The 20,373-nt window shown below is 34.2% G+C and overlaps 1 protein-coding gene across 1 annotated transcript in view; it reads right to left on the reverse strand.

The window, feature by feature from the left end:
* Positions 1-695: 695 nt before the first annotated feature.
* LOC149168801 (uncharacterized) overlaps positions 696-20,373 on the reverse strand; it is a 38,568-nt gene continuing 18,890 nt past the window's right edge. Inside the window, exon 2 of the mRNA XM_089426970.1 lies at positions 696-918. The gene's annotated coding sequence lies outside the window, so the exon portion shown is untranslated. The remainder of the gene's footprint in view (positions 919-20,373) is intronic.

The following is a 20,373-nucleotide window of genomic DNA, read 5'->3' on the forward strand; positions in this document are numbered from 1 at the left end:
TCAATGTGCCTTTGATTAAGTGACATTTAAAAACAAACAACCATTAATCTAAATTAAAAGGTATGCACCAAACATTTGTGGAAGGAAACAAGACCAAGATTGAATGTATAATTTACATGCTTTTTCCACATTTTGTGAATAAATTTGGCTTTATATTTATGTGGTATAATAAACCTTTTTCTTTTATATGTAGGCTACTTCTCAGTCAAATAGATATCCCAATATCGCATTAAAACATGCTAAGCACAAGAATGATCATCACTATTTCCATAACAATTCCACAAATCTAGGGTTCCTTTGAACCAAAGATGTTATGCTAGAAAGAAAAATCATCCTTTTAATGTAAAAAAAAAAAATATCCCCTCTTTTTTCATAATTAAAAGTGTAATAGGTAGTCAATAACTTTATTCCTCTACCTATTTCATATTTTTGTTTGAAGATAATTTATTCCACTTTAGGCTTTAATTTATCGCTTTGGAAAGAGGTTTTTGGCTAAGCCTCCTCTGTCATACATAAGATAATGAATGACAAGAAATGGAAAAAAAATAAAAATAAGTGACTTACATTTGATTATTCGCTAAATTTACAAGAGATTGGTTTGGAATTTCTATTAAGGTTGTGTTCAGTTATCCACTTCAACTTGCGAAAATAAACCCCCAAGTCTAAAAAATCATAATCAAATATTTTCCTGTCCTCTGAAAATAATCCCATGTCCGAAAATCATTCTCATATGTCTTCTTTCGATATATCTATGCTTTCTTACATGCATTTTAGAAGCGTTATTTCATGATAATAAAATATTATTTTCCCTTAGGAAAGCTTGTAATTTGTTGTCATACATGTTGCATGTGGTTGTTCATATAGAGACCTTCCAATTACGCCAATAATAGTCAATAATCCTTTGCATTCCTCTATTATCTGCAATGAAATTGTTGCTAGATTGGTCAGCATGTCTAACACTCGAACTTCAACAAAGGCTAATCATCAATTTCAAACATGGTTTATTGTCATTACACTAACCTAGATCAAGGATCATGTTGTATTTCATATGTACTTCAAAGTAGAAGAAACAAGTACCTCATTAAATAGTTTTAAATATCTTATTTATGGAATGGATGGATGCTTAAAGGCCCAAAAGTAGAAAAGGGATATAACATCTAGCTCTCTCAAAAGCAACATCTCATATTGGAAATAATTAGATTTATCATAAATGGTTTTTCTATTTGTAATGAGAACCTTGTACCCTTCTCCATTTAACAACAATATATCAGGGTCATTTTTTTCTAAACATGATCCAACACTACCAAAGTTGGTTGAGGTTCCATTTGTTGAATCTTGTGTTGTAGTTGTGCATGTGAATATTTTGTGTCATAAAAAATAGATCTATTCCCACCTACAATATTGTCCCACATTCTCTCCAAAAGTGCCATGAGATTTGGGGATTGTGAAAATTTCATAAAAAATATCCTCTTTTTCAAATTATTTGTAAACCAAGAAGATAAACTTATAGAAATCAATTAGTTAAAATGATTTATTGAAACAATCCAAGGCCTTCAAGGAGGCAATGCTTATACCATACAAGAAAAGTGATGTATCAAATATGGGAGCACAAGAATATTTCTTTTGTTGTGTCAAATATGGCAGCAAGGAAAACTTTAGAGAATTATTTCTTGGCATGATAAGAACATGTTAAACAATAAAAAAAAAAAAAATTAAGTTCGTTCAACATTATCACTTTATCTAGATTCTCCCAACATAGAAAGATTGACAAATGGATTTTATTTCTTTACTAATTTGGGGTGAATATATATATATATAGATATATATAGACTATGCATATTTTTTCACAAATTTTTATTTTGTTAAATTTAGGGTTTAATATTTAGGAGTTTGACCTTACCTAGGAAGATCTCATATAGTTGCTTACAAAGTCTAAAGAATAGAGATTTATCCATTTACAATTTCACTACATTTGTATGTTTTGTAAGCGGATTGGTTTGGTACTCGCAAGACATGGAAAGTGGTCTAGTCTCCTACTCACCTAATATGAGGTTGGAATATCACTCGCACTAGTTTCCCTCAGCAAGTGGCCCACACTCAACTTGATGGATTTTAACCTGAATTTTTGTGTACATGATACTTCAATTTCATGACCATCCCCAATTAAACTACCCCAAGATCACCAATATCTTTATATTCTAAAGATGTTAATTTATATCACACTGTAAATTATTTGGATTTGAAGTAGCTGAAGAATTTGAATGTAAAAGCCTCTTCATGATTATCTCGAAGAGAAATCATGGCTTACCTTATGTGCAACAACCCTACAATTAATTTGAGCTAGTCAACTCCATTTATTTGCTAAATATAAAACACCTTGTAACTTATAAAATCTAATAACTATACATTTCCCTATGTATATATGTGTACAAAAAATAATTATCTTATTGTTAGATATATTTATGTTATAATGTTGAATAACTCATAGATTTAACCTAATCTCCAATTTATTAAAAACAAAATGATGGAAAAAATAGAAGCTTAATGTTTTGATGTTTTTTATTTTAGAAATTAAAGGAACTTTTAAAAATAAATCTTTCAAATTTACTACACTTTCAATATATATAAATAGATTACAAAGCTGATTTTAATAGGTTTATTTTCTTATTATAGAAATTGTGTTCCAATAAAAGAACTGAACTATGAGAAACAAAGGTCATATCGAAATTCAAAATGGAAAAACGAGCACCCAAATTTGGATGGTTACAAATAGTAGAAAAACATTATAAACCCCTTCTCCTTTTGAATTTTATTCATGTGAAGCCCATTTCATAATCAATGATTTATTTGGATGTCTATATTTGTTATTATATCTCCTCCTCTTGTTGCATTCCAAATTAAATTCCATATAATGACTTCAAACTTTATTGAAATTGCAGTTTATCTATCTCAGGTAATTAGAATTCAAGGATGTCTTAGAATTATTAGCTTTAGAATTATTCAAGGAATGGAACCTATGGAATTGTTTCGAAGGTCAAGAATGTTGATGTAGGAAATATAGTGTCCATGAAAATTTATCTTAACTGTAATGTCACATTAAAGGAAGGATCTCTGTTAAAATTCTTGAGTCCAAGTAAGTATGCAATGGGGTTCTTTGAATGGGAAAAGATTGAAGGTTTTGATCAGTATACAGACCCAAATTTTGTATACATTACAATGGAATATATGGATCTAACCTTGGAAAAAAAAAAAAAACATCTTATCTATTTATGGTGGGACTCATGGGTTTTTGGGTGCCATTATAGATTAGGGGTGATGAAAAGGTTACTATGGAAACTCTGCAACGGTGTGGCTTATTATCACAGCAAGGGTGTTGCACACACGGACCTTAAGCCCTCTAACTGTTTGATGAACAAGGAAGCCACTACCCTAAAGATTGCATATTTTGGCATGGTTGTCATGGTGGACGACTTTAAGCATTGAGTTATTGAGAACAATAAATATAGGGAGTGTGTTACTTTGTGTTACAAATCTCCCAAATTGCTAATGGGACGCACCTCATATAATTGTTTTGCAATGGGTGTTTGGTCAATGGGATGCATATTTTTAAAAATGTTGATTAGTGAGTCATTATTTCATGTGTCATATCTAAAGGATCAATTGGATATTACATTTTCAAATCTGGGAGAGTATTTCCCATGCCTCAGAAGAATTGTTAAAAATGTTGGGTGTCTAGAGGGTGTGGTTTCTAAAAAATGTTAGAAGAGGATGGGAATAAGAGAATAAGAGATAAATAATCTATGCAACATTCATTCTATTAATTTTACAAGATTATAAATAGTTGCAATAAATATTAAAAATAGAAATTATGAATAACAAAACACACAGTGTATTGAAATATAAAAGTCACATAAATATGGAAAGTCCCTAAGAAATACAAAATATGAATACAGAAAGTCACATATATTTGTTGATGAAGGGAATGATTTCTCCCAAGAACATTTTTTTTGTTTTTATATAACATTGCAACTAGGAAACCAAAGAAAATAGGTATGATTTGAGCTGTATGATTGAGAAGAAAATTTGTTTTATCCAAATTTGTGTGATCTTATTTTGTAATATTTGTGTGATAAAATTTCACAAACAATATTGATTATATTCAAAATTGTTAATGTTTCTTTTTCTTAAGATTCTCATTTATTTTAAATTAGTCTTTACTCATATTTTCTTAAGAGTCTCTTATATTTTTAGTGAGTCTCTAGTCATGTTTTCTAAAGATTCTTTTATATCTTTCTCCCTTGAAAAATGAGAAAAAGTTGCACATCCTTGACTTCACTCCAAGATGATGTTAAATGTAGAATTGAGAAGACGATTAAGATAATTTTATAGGTCAATGCTTCCTTAAAGAAAGTGTTATGGAGTTAACAATAATAAAATATGAGACAACACAATTACCCACAGCGCAGTCCACTCTTGAACGAGCATTTTTTTTGAAGTGTTTTTACAAATTGGATTACAGCCCTACAACTAGTTTTCACTTGGTCACCAACATGATGTTTTGCTTTCCCGGATGCGGGTGCTAATAGTTTTAATTCCGCGTGTTAATGGAGTTAAGAGGCATGTGGCTTGTCACATGGGCCTCTGTCAGCCCGGACAAGCCACGCCACTCCATGACGAAGGCTCCTTAAATTCGCCGGAAGGCGAAGCAATGAGCGAGTCTGCAATGGTTTATGCGGAGGGGAATGTCGTTAGTTTGTCTAGTCGCTTGCAGGGGAATGCTGTGGGAATGTACAGTCGTTTGCAGGCGCCATTCAATGCGCTGCAACATCCGAGGAGTATGGGAGCTATTAAGGCTGCTACCCAAACCACTCTGCCGCATCTCAAGCCGTTTGAGTGGGTGATCGCTTGGTGTAAGGTTTCTCAAGGAATTGCTGGTGTGGGAAGCCATTGTCAAATGTCAAGGGAGAGGCTCAGGATGAGCAGTCGCAGAGGAGGGTCACGGGGTCGTTCTGCCTCTCAGAGGCCTGAGATCTCACCATCCTCTTCAGTAGAGATTACCTCTGAGCAAAACAGGCCTCCGGGCAGCAATGTTAGAGGAAGCTGGGGCATTCCGGAGTGTGGTCACACGGAACACCCGGCCATTCGTTACAGAATCCCCTGTGCATTTGCAAACAACACTCTGATAGTTTCGGTCACCATGGAGCATTGCAGCAGTATTCGGGGGCGCTTGGAAACTGTGAATGTTCCGAGGGTTGATATGGAGACTCCCACTGTCGACTTCAGGCGCCCAGTTCAGAAGGATGAGGCCGGCCCCAGTGAACCTGTTCAGAGGAGCTCGTGCCAGGATAAGGAAGATTCGGAAAAGCTCAAGGGCCCTGCAAAAGATGAGCCTCACACCACGGATGAAGATTAACTCAGAAGACGCCAAGTCTGGGCAGCAAGGAATGAATTTCTCTGACCATCTCATTTTGCTGTTTTTGTATATTTGTCATGGGGTTTATGCTCGCAGTGTCGGTCCAAATCACCATAGTCTCAGTCCACGCGTCAGTCTACATGTTCACCGTGTCGTTTTCTATATACATCGTGTCGAATTATGTTCACCGTGTCAAGTAATGCATCCATCGTGTCGATTTCTGTATTCACCGTGTCAAGTCATGAATCCATCGTGTCGATTACTGTATTCACTGTGTCGAATCTCTCTGCAAGGTTAGCAATGACCGATATCTTCTTTGAAGAAACAGGGCTTCGGCCCAGATGTAATTTTTGTTGTAATTTTGACTTTTTTGTAATATAATTAGCTCAGTTTTAACGAGAAAAAAAAAAAAAAAAAACATGATGTTTTGCTTCTAATTTATTTTCATTTGTTTATAAAATATTATGCCTCTTAGTTATATTTATCTCCTTTCTTCATGGTGAGGGACTATGCCTAATAAATGACAGAGTATTGTAGAATGGGGATATATTCAAGCTCACTGCATATCGAGGTTAGGACCACTGTTCAGAGAGACCAATATCATTACAGATCTAATAGTTGCATAAGATATATTTAGTTATAACCAATAACTATGTCATAGATATTTGGTGTGGTTTATTTCATGGTTTGAAAGCTATTCTTGTAATAGCTTCTAACATATGTCTATGTATCTAATTCTACTATTTTTTTTTTCCAAAAAATTAATAGAGATTAGTGTTTATAGATTTCTATGGGTGTGATCTTGAATCTGTGATGTCAGAAATTGCTCCACGGCAGACATATTTCATTGTCGACATTTCAAGTCTAAACAAATACCTATATTCAGGACAAAGGTCGAGAAGAAGCAGATGAAAATTGTGTAATAAAGTGTGTAGTGAAATTGGTTGACATTATGAGTATGACTTAATCAATATTAATATAAGATAGAAACAATCATCCTATGCTGGATAGTATTTAAGGGTTTGAACGAGGTTGAATTCCTTTCTTTCTTAGAACCCTGGTTAATTATCAATGACACCTTGGATGTAAGGGAGATACACTTTTCCAATTAGGGTTTGAGAGTTGGATGAGAGGGTGAGAACCCCCATCTTTTAGGACAAATGGCGATGAGAATCAACATGGAGGTAGCTATATGTGTGAGCCTTTTTTCTATATTTCAATGTCCTCATCTAGCTCTCAAACCCTAATTGGAAACGTGTACCTCCATTACGTCCAAGGTGTCACTTATAAGTTAGCTAGGGTTCTAAGAAGGAAACGAATATCAACCTCATTCAAACTTTTAAATACTATCCAAACTAAGATGACTATTTATGTATTATATTAATAGTGATTAAATTCATCCTCATATTGTCGTCCAATTTCACTACATGCTTTATTACACAATTTTCATATGCTTCTTCTTGACCTTTTTCCTAATGATGAGTCTTGGTTTAGACTCGAAACGTCAATAATTAAAAAATTTCTACTGTGGAGCAATTTCTGACATCATAGATTTAATAGATATTTTTTATAATTTTAAGTTTGAGTTATGTAAATTGAATAATTTAAACATCTTACATATTATAATATCTAATGCCCAAAAAAATACACATTAACATTACATAAATATACTTATTATATGTAAGGTTATAAAAGATACAATTGGTCAAACCTAGGACGTTTCTAGCAAGTGTTTCATCAAAAGGGATGATTATAGGTATTGATGGAGAAGAAAAGGATGGACCTAAACCATCCTCACACATTTTTTTAAATAGCTGCAATTTCACTAGATTTCCAACAAATATTTTGACAAACATTCGTCAACTATCTGACGCGAACATACAACTACTGAAAAAATATAACCATTAAATAGAAAGTGTGGCAGGTATGGAATTTTTGTCAAAGGATATTTGTCATTTTCATTCAACCAATGCCATCTTTCATCAGTCTTATTATGACAGGAAATTGACCTTCCATCAGTATTGCAACTACATGGAATAACAATTATTGGATTTGGAACTCCAACAAGCACTTGTGTTAGGAAACACCTTCTATTTTTTATGATATGTGTCCATAAATATCATCAAAATTCTAATGATTGTAAAATTTTGATAGTATGGTTGTACCTAAAATGACATTTATTGAGACTACTTTTGTCATTTTAGTGATGAAGTTTCATGAAAAGAATGGAAAATTACCATAAAAAATTAGCTCAATTATTAGCATTGTATTTTCTTTTTTCTCCCTCAAATGAAGTTTTCTAAATCCATCGGGTCTAGTGGACCTTTAAAAATAGAGGAAAATAGCCTAATAGACCAATATGGTGAATTATTTGACATTATTGTATCTCAATTCGACTATTACAAAATTCCATCATTGGCCCATGACTATTTTCAAGACCTCCATCATTATTTTCATGTGCGGGAGTCTCACCTAGCCAAATTTATAGTTGTATAAATCTATCATTTTCTTGATTTTATATATTGGTGTGCCCTAAATTATCTCTTGACCAAAAGGTTTCTAATATTAAAAAATGACTTGGTTATATTTGTATTGAATTCCTAGTCAATGTTTTAGATGCTAAACCTTACTAAATTTCTCAAAAGTCAAGTTCTCAAAGAGGGGACTTTAATTTCTAGCCTTAATGAGTTGAGTTTTCAAGAAAGGGTCACCCTATTATATACTTACTTGGATAAATATGGTAGTATGCCTACAAATTCCTCACCCTATGAAGATGGTATTTTTCCTGAAATTTTGAGGTAGGTCATAATCATGATGTGTGCACTTTTAGGCTATTACAATGATAAAAATATTGATAAAGCAATTTTATAAATCATGTCTTCTATCTTCTCAATTTATTACAAACCTTTGGCTAAGTTTAGTTATGGTCAGTATGGATGACATTATGCACTTCTAATTACAAAATTTACAGTTAGTAGATATTTTAGGTTTTATTTATATTTGGTGTACTTGTTCTTGTATTTCCAGCCTATAACATTTCAAAATTTCTTGTTGAAAATAAAATATGAAATGGGTAAATCCTTGTTTATTTAGTAGACCTCATTATTCACAAGAATACCTTAGAATACAAATTTCACAAAATATGTTGATGATTTTGTATATAGTTCTTATAGTATTATTCATGAAGAATTGCCTCCTACAATTTGTCTAAAATTTAAAAAATTACTGAAATTGAGTCCAAATACAAAGGTGGTAAAATGTTACTTGTTTCATAATCATACATAAATTAGAATTTATGGTTTTGAATCTCAACCCTTATTATCACTAGTATTTTTAACAATGAGGATTTTTTTCTCTAGAATATATAAGGTGGAGAATAAGTTCAAATTATGTTCATTTTTCCTCCAAGAAACAACATATGACATTTAAATTAATGAAGTAAGTTGTACCTTTATTTTCAATGCCAAATTTTCACCTAAGATGGCTAAGAAAATTCTCAAGAAAATAGGTTTTCAATGCGTAAAAGCATGGACTTATGATCCATATCTTTTAATTTTAAGGAAACAAATAGAGCAAGGATCTACTCTTTTGGGTCATGTATGAAAACTAGGGTTATAAAATTATCAAATCAAGAAAGTTGGGAGGATTTCTAGTGAATATCATAAAGTCAAGTGTGGGGTCTTGCCTAGTCAACTCAACCATTTATAATTAAAATGATGCAACAACATGAGAAGGCTAATAAAAGGATGCACCCCAAGTCCTCTCAAATAATCTCATATATGGAAGAAGACAAGAATCTAGGAGAAAAAGAAAGAATTGAGAGGAAATGGGATGAAAGAGGAAATATCATATAGGGTGCACAAGAACCATTAGTAAGCCATCCTATATTCTCAATTGAGTTTGTCCCATCAACAAGTATAGGAATCTGAATTGTTTAAGAAGAGAAGGAAGCTTCAACATTATTAAGCCAATCAAAGGAAAAAAAACCATTTTTTCTCAATATCATGTAATGAAGAACAAAAACATTAAGATGAAATATGAGATGCATCCAAATATTTAGAGTGATACCAAATTACTTTCAAACCTATATTTTGATAAAGGGAAATTAAACATGGGTTGTATTAGAACCTAAAGAATAGGTAGTGAATAAGGTAAGTGATTATAAAGTAGCTAAATTTTCACTAAAGATAGATCAAATGAATATAGTTGACAAAATCGATTTTCATTTTCAAACATTTTGTATAGAGTTCTCCAAGCATGAGTAAAGTACAAACCATGGCAAATAAAATTGAAAAATAGATAAAGCCAAAAAAATTATCCACTAGAACAAAACTAATAAGAATTGATGAGCTGGAATAGTGGATAATTAATTTGGGTGCTAACCCTAAATATGTGAAGTCACTACAAGATTTGGTCAAAACCAAAGCCATTGAAATCCTAAAATTAAACAAAAATATAAAAATACCAAATATTGGCCATGTTCAAACTCATAAATTGCAAGCAATATAAAAACAAAAAGTTCAACTCCTACAACAAATTCTTCAAATGATTAATCATATTTAATAATATGAGAAACCGATTGAGGTTCTAAGTGTTGGGTTGGGACCCTATATTAGGTGGGCGAACCTACGTATGGTCCTGTGCATGGTTTTCGCACATGGTTTTGGGTGCGATGGTTTTCGATCCATGTTATTGGATGCTTCGGCATTATATATATGTATTATAACATTGAAAGGAACATAATGAAAAAATAAGTTGGTAGTCCCGGTTTTGGGATCCAGGGGAAAATCTCTATGTATATGTGTTTTATGTGTTATGCTCTCACATTGTTTTTTTTTGTTCTTAGAACTGGTATGCAGGTAATTTCTGTACGGGGTTAAAACCTACATATGGTGTCAGAGTTGTTTTAGCTTCAAGGTGATGCCTTTGTTGATAAGCGGTTTCACTCAGGCCTGTGGTAGACCCTGTTCAGTGGGAGATCTGCGAGATGGATTCTGGTGGTGAAAGAAGATGGCAAGTAGTGGAAAGATAGATATCGATAAATTTAATGGTCAAATTGTTAAGTTGTGGAAACTCACGATGGAGGATCTGCTTGTGGAAAAATATCAGTGGATCGCAGTAGATCCGGGTACTAAACCAATGGGAGTGTCTGATGAAGAATGGAAGAAGTTGGATCAGAAGGCAAAGACCATAATACGATTGTGTGTCTCAGATTCAGTATTGCTTAATCTATCAGGGGAAGCTACAGTGAAGGCTTTGTGGGACAAGTTAGGGACTTTGTACCAATCTAAGTCTTTGGTGAATAAATTGTTCTTACGGAAAAATCTATATAACATGAGGATGAAAGATGGAGACTTGGTGATAGAGCATCTGAACGCATTTAATACTCTGGTAAGTCAGTTATTATCTGTTGATATTAAAATTTTAGATGGAGATAAGTGCATCAATTTTTTGTTTTCTCTACCAAATTCGTGGGATGGTCTTGTTATTGCAATAGGTAGCAATGCAAATGCCTTGCAGTTTGATGAAATAGTCTCATCCTTACTGACGGAGGAGATGAGATGGAAAAATATGGAGAACCAGAATGGTGATGCCTTGTCTGTACGAGGACAGTCCGAGAATAAAAACAAAAATAAGTAATCAAGTGGGAGATCTAAATCTAGAGGGAGATCTAAATCTCCAGGAAAACCTGTAAAGGTGTGCTGGAAATGCAGAAAGGAAGGGCACTACAAAAGGGACTGTAAATCTAAAGCTCCTAAAAAAGGAAAGGGATGTGATGATGCTCCTTCTACAAAGGCGAAAAACACCTCAGATGAAGGTGGGGATATGTACTTGGCTTCTTCAAGTACACATGTATATCATGAGGCATGGTTGATTGACTCTTGTGCATCCTTTCACTTCACTCCCCATAGAGAGTGGTTCTACGAGTATGAAAAATATGATGGGGGTGATTTCTTCTTGGGGGATGAAAATAAGGCTAAAATCATTAGTCACAAAAAAGTTAAGTTTAATTTTGTAAGGTGGAAGGATTAGAACACTTCTGGGTGTTCTGCATATTCCTGCGTTGGCCAGAAATCTGATTTATGTAAGCAAGCTGGATGATGCAGGTGTAAAAACAATGTCCGAGACGGATACCTGCAAGATGGTTCAGGGAGCACTGGTATTGATGCAGGGAGTTTGGATTGGAACATTGTACAAGCTACAAGGTAGCACTGTTGTTGACAAGTGCAACAGTTTTGTGGTTCCTGAAAGTGGAGCAGAAAATCTAGTGGTCTCTAGAGAAAAGACCATGCTATGGCATCAAAGGCTTGGACATACTGAAGAGAAGGGCCTTCGAATACTTCATGGTAAAGGTATGGTAGAGGGTGTTATCTCAAAATTAGACCCTAGAAGGCTGCTGATCAGGAAGACTTTGAGCAACTATTTCAAACCAAACTTTTGGCTGAGGCTTAGCCTCCTCAACCTGAGAGGGCTCTCTCACAAGAATAAAGATTTTGATTATGAGTAAGATGGCTAACTCTATGAAACAAAATGAAGGAATGTAAGTGTTGGAAACACAATTAGAAATTATCCATTAGGCTTATGGAGTCAAATTCATTTCAGTATAACAATGATATCATCCTTACATAGAAGTCAGGGCATAGGAATTCAACATATGGAGAATATATCAGAAATGCATAGGACCACACAGTTTATAAATGTGTAAAGGAAGTTAGAGCACTATCAGTGATTTCTAAGTAATCACACATTCATACCACTGTAGATAAAGAGAGAAGAACAACACAAGACATTCTGAACATTGAATCCCTTCTGATTCCTGAGAAGCAAAACCAAGTACTGTATTACTAGAAAAAAAGTATTACACCAAAGCACAATAAGAGAGTTTCTCTGAAAAATATTCCAACTGAAAACACTTATGAAGAAAGTGAGATAGGTTATTGTAGCTAGAGAGTTGGTGAAGAGAAACCTCCTTCAAAATTCTAAAATACCTTTTCATGTGACCAGAAACGGATCTTGAAAAAGACTTCTAAAACCAGAAGACCAAGCTTGACTTTCAGCAGTTTCGTAGCGCACATTTAACCATAAATTCCTCACACCTCAAAATGAATTTGAAGAAACTGAAAGAGGTTTTTGTATTTTGGTATGTTAGGAAGAAACACCTCTTTCAATTTTAAAAATTTAGTTTTCAGCTGCTCAGGACCCCTTTTGGAAGTTGACTAGTAAACACAGAAAGCAAAGTTTTTTATGCTGAAACGAGCTTTTTCAGGGATTTCGTAGCGCGCTACGAAAAGTCCTAGTTCAGTGATTTCGTAGCTAGTTTCAAAATTTATCTAGAATGATGTGAGATATGACTTCTAAACACCTGGTAAGGCTTCTAGAACATGGAATGAGGCTATGAAACTTTATTTGGAAAAGAGATATGACCTTAAAAGACTTCTAACCTTATGACCTAACCCTTAAAGCATGAAATGACCTAGAGACCCTTTAACACCATGACTAGAAGAAGGGTTTGTAAATGAGAATGACACTAATTGTGATAAGATGACTGAAAACTTATAAGACTATGACTAAAAACAAGGCAAATTTCCAAAGCTTAGAGACAAAGATTTTAGGGTGATAACAGAGGGTATGACTAATAGCTCTCTCGATTTTGATTTCTGTGAAAATTGTGTATATGGGAAGCAAAATCAGGTGAATTTCCCCTCTGGTGGTAAGAGGGCGAAACAAATATTAGAGCTTGTGCATAGTGATGTGTTTAGACCTGTGAAGGTTCCATCACTGGGTAATTTTGTGTACTATGTATCATTTATAGATGACTTTTAAAGGAATACATGGATATTTTTCCTTAAGAAAAAATCTAAAGTCTTTGACAAGTTTAAATAATTTAAGGCTCTGCTGGACTACTCCATACACACCTGAGCAAAATGGAGTTGCAAAAAGAATGAACAAGACATTGATGGAAAGGGCAAGAAGCATGTTTAGTGGTGTTAGGTTAGGACAGGAATTCTGGGTAGAGGCAATGGAGACTGCATGTTATCTGGTCAATAGATCATCTTCATCAGCGTTGGAGGATAAGACTCCACAATCGGTATGGACTAGTAAGAAACCCTCTCTTTCACATCTGAGGGTATTTGGATGTGATACATATGTACATGTTCCAAAGGAGAAAAGAAAAAAGTTGGATAGTAAATCTGAAAAGTGCATCTTTATTGGGTATAAGGATGGTTTAAAGGGTTATAAACATTGGAACCTATTAACAAGGAAGGTTGTGTACATCCAAGATGTGGTGTTCAAAGAGGTGAAAGATGTTATTAAAGATGAAGTCCAACCAAAGGAACCTGAGAAGATAGAGTTTGAGCTAAAGGAGGAAGAATCAGACTCTACAATAGAAAAGGAATCAGAATATGAACATCCACAAACTCCAGTTGTGAGAAGATCAGTTCGACAAAGAAGGCAACCAGAAAGGTATAGTCCATCTTCTTTCTATTCAAATTTTTATTTATCTATTACTGATGATGATCCCAGAACTGTAAAGGAAGCAATAGATTCAGAGGATGGAAAACTCTGGAAAGAGGCCATGGTTGATGACATGGCATCTTTGCACAAAAATGAGGCTTGGGCTCTGGTGGAGTTTCCGATTGGAAGGAAACCCATTGGCAACAAATGAGTGTTCGAGAAGAAGACAAATGCATAAGGAAAAGTGGAGAAATACAAATCTCGATTGGTAGCAAAAGGTTATTTCCAAGTGTCGGGCATTGATATTGGTGATATTTTTTCTCCTTTTACCAAGGTAGCTTCTATTAGATTACTTTTATTTGTTTCTTCTGCTTTTGATTTTGAGATAGAACAGATGGATGTGAAGACAACATTTCTTCACTAGGATCTAGAAGAAGAGATCTATATGAAGAAACCTGGAGGCTTTGCAGTGAAGGGTAAGAAAGAACTCGCATGCAAGTTAAAAAAGTCTCTATATGGGTTAAAACAGTCGCCAAGTATGTGGTATCAGAAATTTGATACATTTATACAGGGAGTTGGCTTCACTAGAAGTAAAGCAAATCACTGTGTGTATTTTAAATTAATTGGTGACTGTGGTATTTATCTGATCTTGTAGGTGGATGATATGTTGATGGTTGGAAATGATAAAGAAATTATCCAAGATTTGAAGACCCAATTGTCCTCCAAATTCAACATGAAAGATCTTGGTGCTGCAAACTATATTTTTAGCATGGAAATTAAAAGAGATAGGACAAAGAGGAAGCTCTAGTAAAACCAGAGGAAGCATGTCAAGACAATACTATAGAGGTTTAATATACAAGATAGTAAACCAGTGAAGCTTACTATTCCTGTAGGTGTGAAGTTATCTACTGAACAGTGTCCCAAGACACAAGAAGAGGAAGAGGACATGTCCCGTGTTCCATATGGAAGTGCAATTAGTAGCCCAATGTATGTGATGGCTTGTACTAGACCATACATTGCACATGTAGTGGGAGTATTGAACAAGTTTATGTCAAACCAAGGAAGGAGAATTAGACAGCAGTGAAGCGGGTCTTTGGGTATTTGCATGGCACTAGTGATTATGGTTTGTGCTACTAAGGAAGACTAGGATTGGACAGAGTTCTGGATATTCATGGCTTTGTTGATGCAGACGGGGCTGGAGATCTAATCAGAGAAGATCTACAAGTCGATATGTGTTTAACCTATTTGGAGGTGCAGTCAATTGGATGAGTAAGAAAAAATATGTAGTGGCATTGTCAACTACAGAGGCAGAATACATGGTAGCCCCTCATGCAAGCAAGGAAGCAATCTGGTTGCAGAGATTGTGTTCAAGTATGGGGTTAGTATAGGGAGCTATAAGAATAGATTGTGATAGCCAAAGTGCAATTTTCTTGGCAAAGAACCCTGCTTACCATTCAAAGACAAAGAACATTAATGTTCAATATCACTTTGTGAGGGATATTATAGAAGACAAAAGGGTGTTGCTAGTAAAGTTGGAAACTTTGAAGAATACGGCAGATACATTGACAAAATATGTGAGCTCTGAGAAGTTCTCTTGGTGTAGAGAAACAATGGGCGTTGCAGGGCTGGATAAATGACTAAGCTCTATTGTGGCCCCATGTGGAAAGAAAACAACAAGTGGGAGAATGTTGGGTTGTGTTATATTCTTTCCACGGCTAGCCACCCTATATTAGGTTGGGTTGGAAAAAAAAATGGACCCTATATTAGGTGGCCGAATCTACCTATGGTTTTGTACATGGTTTTTGCACATGGTTTTGGGCGCGATGGTTTTTGGTCCATGGTATTGGATGATTCGGAATGTAAATATATGTATTGTAACATTGAAAGGAACATAATGAAAAATTAAGCTGGTAGTCCCAGTTTTGGGATCTAAGGGAAAATCTCTATGTATGTGTGTTTTATGTGTTATGATCTCACATTGTTTATTTTTTGTTCTTAGAATTCATATGCAGGTAATTTTTGTACGGGGTTAAAACCTACACTAAGGAAGGATAAAGTTGAACATTTATGGGAAATATCTTCATCTTCTCAACCTTCAATGCCAATAGACCCATCTGAAGAGTTAGCTAAGATATTGTTAGATTTGAGCGTCAAGAGATTGAGGTTGAGAATTTGAAGAGAATAATCACTATTAAAAATAATACGATAGATATTTTTAAAGAGAAAATAATTCAAAAGATCGAATTATAATTGAATATTAGAAGACTAAAATTAAATTTCAAGGACAATTAGAAAGGATATAGGGAAAATGGGTTGGTAAATATTATTTGATTAGAAAAAAACACATTATTTGGGACCATATCATAGATGAAATTACTAAGATATGGAATTCCTTCATAATAGTGAGAGATGAATTATAAAAATAGACACTTGAGGAATTGGTAAATAAACCCTAATTATAAAAAAATTTAACTCTAAATTTTGAGACAAATTAAAATCCTTTAGAGTTAATGAGTACAATGATCATGGAGAAAAATAAAATATTGACAAAGAGGAATCCGCTTCAACAAGCTCAAAATACTCGTAATGTAATTAAAATAAGCTTAGAATATTTTATGAATAAGATCAATAATATGGGGGAAATGGTTTTACTAGCTTGTGGATTTGTTTCTTTTTATAAACTGCGACACTTGAAATTTATTAATATAGAAAATTTACATAGTTATTAGCTTCAGATTCAGAAAGAACTTGGCATTCTAGACATCAGAAAATAGGGAAACAAAGAAATAAAGTAGCTCCTCACGATGGAAAAATACAAAAGGAAAACATAGATCCAAATGATATAAACTCAAGAAGACAATAGAATAAATCTGACCAAAACCGAAACCATTTCCAAAATGACATAAAATCCAAATTTCTCCACAAATGAGATGCCATAAAGTAATGAAACAACAATACACCAGTAGCCACAAGTGTATTCAAAGCTACAAGAGTAAACGCATAGGAATTACTTCTCGTAGCAACATTGATTCAAATCTTCGCCTATCATTAGAACCATAATTAGATCATCTTCAACGTGTTCATATATCTATCCAAGGAAAGAAAGAGATTGAGACCAATACCCAGAATGTCAAGGAAAATTACAGGAATGACATGAGTGAACCTGTCAATGATGGGAATCAAAAACCACCTGCATTACATCACCATCTATGAAGCTATGAACGTACATGATATTGAAGATATTGTGCATCTCAATCCTATAGAAATTCTTGCAAGATAACAAGGCCATATCGCATCCACCAAAGCCATAATTCCACAAAAAGGAACAACACTGAATAATCCATAAATTAATAGAAATATGAACCAAAGTTATCCATTAACAGTGCAATCCAAAAACATATGCCATTAGCTTTCACACTAAGAAAATGATCCAAAACAAGTGGAGACCACCATGATAAGACCATGCCTAGAGAAGGATTACCAAAATAGAAGCAAAAAGGAGAAGACCATCCTATGCTAGTTCTTATCAAAGGAGACTATAGTTGAATCATGGGCACTGTCAACTAGTGGGTCTATGGGATCACTAGGCGGATTAGTGAGGTCACCTTAAGTTGAATTCAACATCATAAAGATTTTTACCCTGGCCAATCAAGAATCGTTGTTATCTAAATAAAACTTTTTGTTACTCAACATATGTTTGATATCTTCAAGTGAAGAAAACACATTACAATTCTCAACTGGATTATCCTTAAAAATTAAATGCATCAAGGTATCCATTTGTGGGTGAAGATACAAGGAGTCCAACAAATGAAGCCTCCTTTTCTTGAATCTACCAGGCTGAAGAACCCTATTTATATCTTCTCCAACAACATATGAATCAGAGTGATACAGATGTTCAGCAGTATATTTAGACATGAACATGAAAATTTATTCCTCACTTCTAATGGAATTGCATAAAGAAAGGTCCCAACTAAATCATAAGCAAACTGACGAATACGTTTATACCCGGCATTACCCATGCCACCCCTTCTACTCATCATTCTCTAGCAAGGAGGCATGATTATAGTGATAAGGGAACAAATAGGGTAACCACTAAGAGACCCTCTACCAACAAAGTAATAATAATAATGATACACAGGTCATTGAAACCTTGAACTAAAGATCAGTAGGCCATCACCTAATTGCCACATCAGAGGACCAAATCCCAACAAATCATTGGATTCTCCACAACGCAAAGACATAACATAATAAATTTCCTAAGAACATAATAAGAAGAGATAGTTATGCAAACATAGGACAAGAGAAAATCTAGCACTCAAATGGAGGGCAAGGATGAAACTAATGCTCAAATTACTTAGAAACACTAGAAAGGTGAAATATAGATTAAAATAAAAGAAGAATTAAGGTAATGTCGTATATAAACTCAACTTCACAGAGCCAAAGAATTACAAAAAATTAATACATATGCATCCAAAGGAAATGCCCTAGAATAGACACACCCCAATTGACTGAACTATAACCCACGTAGAGATATTAAGCTCCTACAAGAAAAACAAGCAACCATTGGCATAGTTCAAAAAAATAAAAGGGAAATTATGTACCTATAACCTCGTTATCAAAGGCCCAGACTTAAACTGAAATAAAGTCCCAGAATCTACATCTAATAAATGAGAAACAAGACATAGCAGCCACAGATGAATTTAGATGAAGGAGTTTGAGGATAACTCCTCACCTTGATTCTCACGCTTCACGTAACTTGGCCACCCCAACACCATAATCATGCATTTAAATCAACGAGACCATCATTGAGAAATCCAAAGTCTGTTAGTTGCCCATTTCCATTCCTCCTCAAAGTTGAGAGACCTATTAAGCATTTTTCACATTTTCCAACAAGAATCCCTCTCTGCACGTGTTAAAACCCCCATTGGGGAGCCAACTTATGGATTTAAAAAAAAAAAATTACTCTTCCTTTAAAAACCTACAAGGAAATATTACTGAAGGAAAGGAATAATATTGACAAGCTTCAAAACATGAGTGGACATTTGAAATGTCAAACCATATTGGATAAGTCAAATAAAGAATTTATTTTTAACTTCTCCATCCAATGATAAGCATATCGACATGGGTATGACTTACAACAAAATGGCCAATTACAACTATTATGTGAACAATTATTGGAGGATAGTAGGCATGATTTAACAAAACAACTCTTGAAACAAGGGCACATGGGAACCAACATATGGCAAGAAATTTTGCCAACTCTAATATTTTTTATATTCAAGGTCTATTTAAAAAATTTAGGTGTAGAAAGTTTCTCAAAACAATTGTTTTTGGTGAAGAGTTGAACATTGTACAAAAAAAAAAAGTAAAAGCTTGAACTCCAAGTATCTAGACTCTTTTGTAATCAAACAAGGGATTACACTCTTGATAATACTCATTGGTAATTCTTGAAGATTCGTGCATTTTAACTATAACAGATTGTGAATTCTCTCAAAGGCCTATTCAACCTATATATTTCATTATTAACCATATGAATAAATTTGAAAAGAAGTAATTCGGTACTACATCCCCTATTAAATGTGTCTTTGTGATGTGATAAAAAATCCAAATTTCATGAATAAAATAGTTTGTATTAAATATGGCCTTCCTCTTTCGTTAATTCATTTGAGTGGTATTCATAGTTCTAATTAAACACATTTTGTTAGTTGTTAAATTCGATTTCTTAGCAATTTTTCTATCTTAACAAGAGTTAAAGTGTTATTCAAATAGCATTGACTATTTTTTTCTATTTGCACCATATTCATCAGAACTTTTATATTATTCTCAAATTGTCTATCACATTTGAGCGATCGCCTACATATTTTGTGTATAATTTTATTGTCCTAAGGTTTTAAAAGTTTGATTAAAAGGATTAAGTTAATATTTTAGATGTTCAATACTAATGAATTCCTTGACATAGTTCCATTGAAAGACAATACCATTCTTCTTAGAAAATTTATAAAACTCTATCTTCAATACCTTGATCTTCCTACTATTTTGATTCTCGAATAGGACTTTTTCTTTAAATAGACTAAAAACCTAATATTTAATTTTAGGAATCTCATGGTGCTTTGTATTAATGGTGCATGGGTGCACTATTAAGGCATTTCGTGCCATAGGTCACAGGGTCACTAGTTCAAATCCCATGTAGGTGGTCGCATGTAGCCTTTAAAAAAACTTTGGATTGATGGTGAATGGATGCACTACTAAGGCACTCCTTTCCATAGGTCATAGGGTCACCTCTTCAAATCCCCTGTGGGTGGTTCCACCTAACCTTAAAAAAGGATCCCCACCGGTCTTTGCGTTAACGATGAATGGGTGTAGTATTAAAACACTCCTTGGGATAGGCCACCTATTCAAATCCCCAGTGGGTGGGTGTATTATTAAGGCACTCCTTGAGATAGATCACCTAAATTCCTAGTGGGTGGTCCTTCTTGCTTAGCATACCAGAAAGAAAAACAAGA

This window comes from Pinus tabuliformis, chromosome 4_2 (assembly GCF_031772625.1).
Source record: "Pinus tabuliformis cultivar Carrire ecotype Pingquan chromosome 4_2, CPIR1, whole genome shotgun sequence".
Classification (NCBI taxonomy): Eukaryota; Viridiplantae; Streptophyta; class Pinopsida; order Pinales; family Pinaceae; genus Pinus; species Pinus tabuliformis.